Raw genomic sequence first — 6,988 nt, 5'->3', positions numbered from 1 at the left:
TTTTGGGATACTTAGGGGCATCTTGGGAAGAAGGTGACCAGGTCTGGGAGGGTGCCACGTGGCATCCTCCATCTTGGGTACCCCTTAGGCACTGGGGGCCATTTTGGGGATCACTGCTCTTCGAAAAGCTAACACGTGCTCTGGGATTCAGAGCTGGAGAAACAGGGTTTTGGGGAGTTTTCCACGAGACCTGGCCAGGGCCTTGTGGACAAGGGGACTCAGGCATTTTAACCTGCACTGGGAGTTGACTTCTCAGCGTGTGAGCAGGGTTTGCTCTGTTTAAAATACCAAGTTTTGGGGTAAGAGGATCAGGGCTGGAAGGGGGGGACATAGGGAGAGCAGAGGTACATGGCTTAACATTTGGCTTTTTCTCCAATTCCCTTTGTTTGAGTAAAGCAGTCCGAATTTGTAAACTCCAGAACACAAATTTAGCTGAGGATGTATTCCCAGACCGTCCCAAGGTTATCAATTCATGTCCTACTTTATCCCAAAACTGAAGATTGTGGATTTCCTCAGGAGAAGTTTGTGGGAAGTGCAGAAAAAGCTACCTTACAAACTGTTTAAATTTTCCTTTTGAGAACTTTACGTTTGCATTAACTAAAATTCCAATAATATGATAATACACTCTTTTTTGTGCTGTGCTTAATTTCGAGCCCATGCTAGATGTAAATGGCACAGAACAAATTCCCGCCGACTGAATACAAAACCAAAATCAGCTACCAATTTCAAAAAAAAAAACCAAAAAAAACATGGTTAAAAGGCGATTACAGACGAAAGCTTTCATAATGCAGCTGTATACACTGCTTTTAAAATTGCCGCGGGCAGCAGCAGCAGGGAGTCGGGACCCCACCCGCGGGAATGCAGCCCCCCCGCCCCGAGAGAGAGAGAGAGAGAGAGAGAGAGAGCCCCCCCCGCCCCCGCGCCACGTGGCGAGCCGAAACCGGGGCCGCCCCGCGCCGCGTGGAGACAGAGACAAAGCGTCCCGCTCCTCCGAGCTGGCGCCAATTCCAAAAGCGGCGAGAACACGCCACAGAGTTAAAGCTTTACAGAGGGAACAACCTTACCATCGCAGGGCTGCGCAGCCTAAATGCAAAGAGCAAAAAGGAACTCGTCTCACGGCAGACGGGTTTTTTAAAGGGGAACTCGTCTCACGGCAAAGACGGGTTTTTGAGCTACTACCCCCCGAAGGAGCAGAAATACTCACCGAAATCGAAGCAGTTCCTGGCAAGGTCAGGCAGGCTGGTCTCTTCACTTGAATAGGATCCCTTGGGCAGGAGGGGCTCCCCTATTCTCTCCTGGAAAATTCACTCACCAGAAAGGAGCTGTTTTTCCAAAGGCGCAATGCGTTCCTCGAGGCTTCTCGTGGGATCAGTACAGTCCCAAAGTCTCTTCTGGAGAGCTGTGCAACCACAGCTCTTTCCAGTGGAAGCAAAGCTGCTGTAACGCTTTTCCAAGTTTCTGAAGTTCCTTTTGGGGCTGCAGGTCTGTGCAGCCACACCGTTGGGTGCCACTATATTAAATATTAAGCCCCGAATGTTTCGGGGTGTGTCCTGCCTGGCTTCGTCTGGCCTCGCTGCTGGACCAAAGGCGGCAGCTGTGGCGTTTTTCGCCCCAGAGATGCCTTTGGCTGGCTAGGTGCTGCAGCTGGGCGCTCAGAACAAGTCCAGGCAAAATAGGAACTCAGTTTACCTTTGGTAGAAAAGGTTCAGACGACAGTGAAGAGAAAAGGAGCGGGTTCTGCCATGTAGCTTAGATCCAGAGTTTATTGTAGCATGGTAGACCTCTGAATGTGGTATCAGCTCCAGCCAGACAGGCAGAGACCAAACCACGGCAGAGACACGGCAGAGACCCCGACCGCATGGTCTCGTGTCCTTTTTAAGCCCCGGGGACAAGGGGAGGGGACGGACAGGTGAGGGCCAACCAGGTGTGAGCAGGGGAAGGGTCAGGGGATGTGGATGCTAGGACAAACCAATGAGCCCAGACCTGGGGGGGCATCTGCCAATCACTCCTTCCACCTGCCTTGCTGGAAGGTGCCAGGCAGGAGGGCAAAGGGGGAGGGGGAAAGGTTGGCATCCTTGAGGGGGATGGGATAGGTGAGACAGGAAATGGTGACAACACTGCAACACAAAGGAATGCTGTGTAGGATGGGTGCTTGGAGTGGGAGTTACATTCCGGAGGGAAAATAAGAGTGGCATTGCATTGCCAAAGAACTTAAAAAGAGATGGGGACTAAGAAACACACAAAAAAGCTGGAGTTTGCATGAACGGATGGAAAATGTAGAACCAGGCTAGAGAAGAGAAGCAAATAGCCCAACTTCCTTCTTTGTTTCATTACATTTGTGTGTGTATATATATATATATATATAGATTGCTCATTCAGTAAAGACAATTGCCATGCTGGAATATCAATTTCCAGGAGGCAGAGTCCCTGTGAGCAATACTAAATCCAAAACTTTTCTAATATCCTGGGACTGAACTCTGTGTTGTATGAAATGACCTCTTTGTGAAGAATGGTATTCTCAATCCTTATCCCAAAGCACAGACTGACTAGCTTTTAGTTAAAAGGGGAATAGGATTGTTTTACCAGAAGCTCAGTTTAATATCTTGTAGATTTGCTGAACAGTTTGAATGAAATGTCTTTTCACTTTCCGTTATTGGAAATTCATTATAGCAGGTATTAAAAATGTACTTGAACTTATTGCTTTATTCCCAAACAACTGCTTTTCTGTGTAGGCTAGCTGCTCCAGAATGTGGAGGAGGTGGTGTCCACTGCTCAATCAGAAATGCTGAGTAGCTTAAATCAGAGAAGATGATCATAGAGGTCCACTCCTGTTTCTCAGGGAGAGTTGATTGTTGAGTAAACCCATGCTTCAGTGTGCTTGGAAAAGAAAAAAACTTAGTAATGTTAAGCAGCAGGCAGAAGGAATAAATCATTTTGACAGACTGGAGATGTGAACCTCTTTTAGACTTCCTTGAGGCTCTTTCCCCCCATATCTCCTGTTTGGAGTACTGTCCCATCAGTGTGTGTGCCATCAGGACCAAGACTTCTGCTGGGTGACTTTTCTCTTTAGTCTGCACAGACTGTGAAGGCAGCACTAGCTGTATGGGGAGAAAAACCCTATTTATGTTTATCTTAATCTCGACCTTTGCTTGAGTGTGAAAAGGAAAGAGGAATGAGCCTGGCTTATTATTTTACTGTAAACTTTTTTAAGATTCTGATTATTTTTCCTTGAATACCTTGGACTAGGATGGTGTTTTGGCTCTGCATTTGCACTCTGGGTCCATGATGTGTGTAAGACACTACATGACCTTTTTCTTAGAGGAATGAAAGATAAATATAGCCTGATATGCAGAAGGAATCCCATAGTGCAAGGAGCCTCATCAGCATGATCACCATCTGCTTTTGCATTTAACGAGGAAACTTGTTCAGTTGCACAAATTCAATCTGAAAACAATAAAGGCAGAACTGTTACCAGCTAAACTATTAAAAAAAATTAAAATCCTCCTCATTTCATTTGTTGAAAAAGAAGGAGAAGGGATAGACATATGGCCACCCACTTGGTTGTGCAAATTGTAAGAAGTGAAAATAACTTGTGACAGAATTGCCTGGAGGTTTTGTTTGGCCTGTCACACATGGCCTCAATAACACTGTGAAACAGTTTCTTTTACCCCCTCCAACCTACTCAACCCCTTCTGCTATGGAATCTGCAAGGCATTTTTCAAATTAAGTGTGCACAGTTTTCCTTTTAAGTTTCAGGAGCAAGTGGCTGAAAAAGACATGCTGAGAGCTTAGAAACAATCTGCATCAGCAACAAAGGGGGATGCCTGCTGCTTTGCAAGCAACACAGAAAACATGCCAGCCATCCAGCACTGATTCCTGGGCTGGCTGATGTTTGTTTGTCCTGTGCACCAGCCTTTTCTCAGAATGCTGTGGGGAGGGAGGGGGGTGGATTTAAGAGCCCTTGGAAAACTGCTGGAGTATAGGTCATGTTTTATTGGTGTGTTAGTTCTGGGACTTGGAGCTGGTGCTTGCCTCCTGAGCCTGGGTAATGAGCAGCTTTTTGCAAGCGCTGTGCCTGGACTCCCTGTGCCTGGGGAGGTGCATGGGTCTGGGTTTGGTGCTGGGACTCTGACTGCTCAACACACCATTAGCAAAGCCATCCTTCTGCCATGCTGGAAGAAATGAAATAGGGCCATTTGTAGGCTCTGATGAAGAGCTGGTAGCATCAGAAATAACCTTGGCAGCCGTTTTAATTGGTGGTAGAGGAGCAGCTTTTGCATCTTAAATGAGCAGGGATCCCTTAACCAAGTCAAGGAGTCAGCTGATAAAAGTATCTGACAGTGAATAGAAGGAGTCATAGGAGTGGTAGGATTGTCATGACTGCATCCTTCAAGGAGCTCTGTGGAAGGGCATGAGCTTCACTTTTCTTGTGGAGACATAAAAAGTCTTTGAAAGAAGAGAGGAAGCAGTTCAGCACCTCTCTGTCACCTAGATAGGACAGGAAGGTAGAGGGGAAAGTCCAGAATGTTTGTCCAGGGGAAAGTCCAGTATTGCTGCTGCATACATCCATTTAAAATTTAAACTTTTTTTTTTTTTTTTTTCCATTTGTGGGTTGGTATAAACGTACTCAGGCTGGAGAGACTTTGACTACAGCCTGTGTCTTGGTCTGTGCACAGGTTCAACAATCCTCTGCCTGCACCAATACCTCTCTCTGCAGGGTTTACCTGTATTCAATCATTCAAGACAGCTGGGGGGCCAGAGGAGGTGTTGGTAAGGAAGAGCCTGTGCAGCAGGTCAACGTGTGTTTTCTGGCTGCCCCACAGCACAGTGGGATGTGGTGATCAGCCCCACAGGCTGGGGAATGAGGGGGCTTGTTCCTCCCAGCCCCCTGCTCTGTTGCTCCCAATGTCCCCCAGGTCGAGTGTTTTGGTTTTGGTGAGCTAATGAGCAGTAGCCTTGCAGTTCTGCAGCATATTAATAGCTTGGGAGTGAGCTATAAACTCTTTCTTCCAGCCTGGAAGAGATTAAGCATGTAAATGATGTAACCCAATTTGAAAAAAAGGGCAATATTCCAGAAGACATCCTAGACTTGCTTTTCTTTTCTGGCCTTGCATATCTTAACATGGATTAACAACCAAGCAGTGAGAGAAGGGATGACATTTGGTCAAAAAAGTAGTATGATGGTCTAGGTCTTCACACCAATATTTAGCTGTTGTATTATGGAGCAGCTGAGGTTTATATAGTCATAAATGAGATACAATTGTTGACTTTTTACCACTGGAATTAGAAGTTTTGTGTCAATCTCATTATATTTTTAAGGTTTCATCAGCCATTCAGATGATTAGATTTGAATTGCTTTTTTAATAGTAAAAGGAGGTAGAATTTTACATCAGGGATTAGTACTAGAAAGAAGGAAAAAAAATGAAGCCTAGTGTTTGTAGTAAGTTGAGGTTGTCATTAAACTTGGTACTTATATGAGGAAACAGTGTGGCCATAACTAATTTTATGTTTCAAAACAATGGAAAGCAAATATAACTAATTTAAGTATCTGAAATTCTCAAACATTTTCTGTGGTGTAAGATGGTTTGGTTTGTCTGCTCAAAACCTTTCTTGACAGAATGTGTCAACTGGAAGACATGTGCAGCCAGTATGCTGATAGTAGGTATAAAATGCTTTTGCCTTACCTGGGGCCCTGAACCTTGTTGCTTTGCATCTGACACAGAATTTCTTCTGGGAATAAGTGGCTCAGAGATACAGCTTAGGAAGACTATTAAGTTATTCTGGTTTTATAGGGAAGTTTACGCAACATTTGTTTGTATGGGCCAGGAAGCCAAGTCTGGGTGAAGAATATTCAACTATGTAGAGAGCTACAGTGTTTAACACTATCTCAAATTGTTTTAGCTTATGTTAATCATACACACAACTCCTGAAGAGGAGAAACACCTGGAAGTGGAAATAGAGAAGCAGAACAGAGTGAAGGAAATTTTTCTTCTCCTATTCTACTTCCCCTAGCTAAACCCCTTAAATGACTGAGCTCCAACTCTTCTCCAGCTCTACTCATTCTTTTTTTTTTTTTCAGGCATGGAGGACAGGTTTAGAAGGCTCTGAGGACTCAGTTGCCCCTGGAGCCTTGGCTGGTATGGGGGTGTGTGCACCAACAGTGAGGTGGGTTCACAGCTGTGCAGCCCCCCTGCTCAACCTGTGTGTAGCAGCAGAAGTTGGCCAAGCAGCACGTTCATATTGACTTTTAGGGATTACTTTCTGTGCCAGCTGTCTTGCAGCAATATAAAGCACAGTTGTAGGAGAAAGTGGCGCTGGTTAGCAGGAAGCAGGATTCCCTGGGCTCAGAGTCAGATAAACTTGGCTCCCTTGTTGCACTTACGTTTGCAGTTCTTGTGCTACTGATGTTTATTCTGGACATCTAGTCTTCCAGAGTGCTATTTTATTGTAAACTAGTGCCAGCTTTGATTACAAAGGCTTTAAAACTTTCTAATTCAAAAATCAGAAAATTACAATCCTACACATGCTCACACCTGAAACAAAAATATTTCTTTTCGTCAGGTTACACTTCAGACCTATAAATAAAAAGTGTAGACATTTTAATGCCTTGCTCATTTTCTCTTTTTCCTTTTGGGAAGAATACTTTGTAATTTCTCCAAATTAAGAAATAAACTCCAAAATTCTTGAATCAAAAAAAGAAAATAAAAAGGCAAATGGAGAACTGGAGAACGAGGAGAGGGGGAGAAGAGAATGAAGGTTATTATTTCTTCCTGTTGTACTTAGTAACAGAACAGGAAGGATGAACGTTTTTGGAATTCTTAATCTTGATGAGAAATACACAACTTCCATGAAACCTGGTTTTGAAGGTGGACCATTTTCAAATTAAGTTTCCCCCAGCTTTCCCTGTCCCTGAACAGGAGGCTTTAAAAGCTTTGAATCGCTCCAATCCAGCAGGATTTACAAGTACGGGACTTCAAATGTTTTCAAG

This window comes from Molothrus ater, unplaced genomic scaffold, assembly GCF_012460135.2.
Source record: "Molothrus ater isolate BHLD 08-10-18 breed brown headed cowbird unplaced genomic scaffold, BPBGC_Mater_1.1 matUn_MA550, whole genome shotgun sequence".
NCBI lineage: Eukaryota > Metazoa > Chordata > Aves > Passeriformes > Icteridae > Molothrus > Molothrus ater.
The sequence above is the reverse complement of the archived record's forward strand: the minus strand, read 5'-3'. Positions refer to the sequence as shown.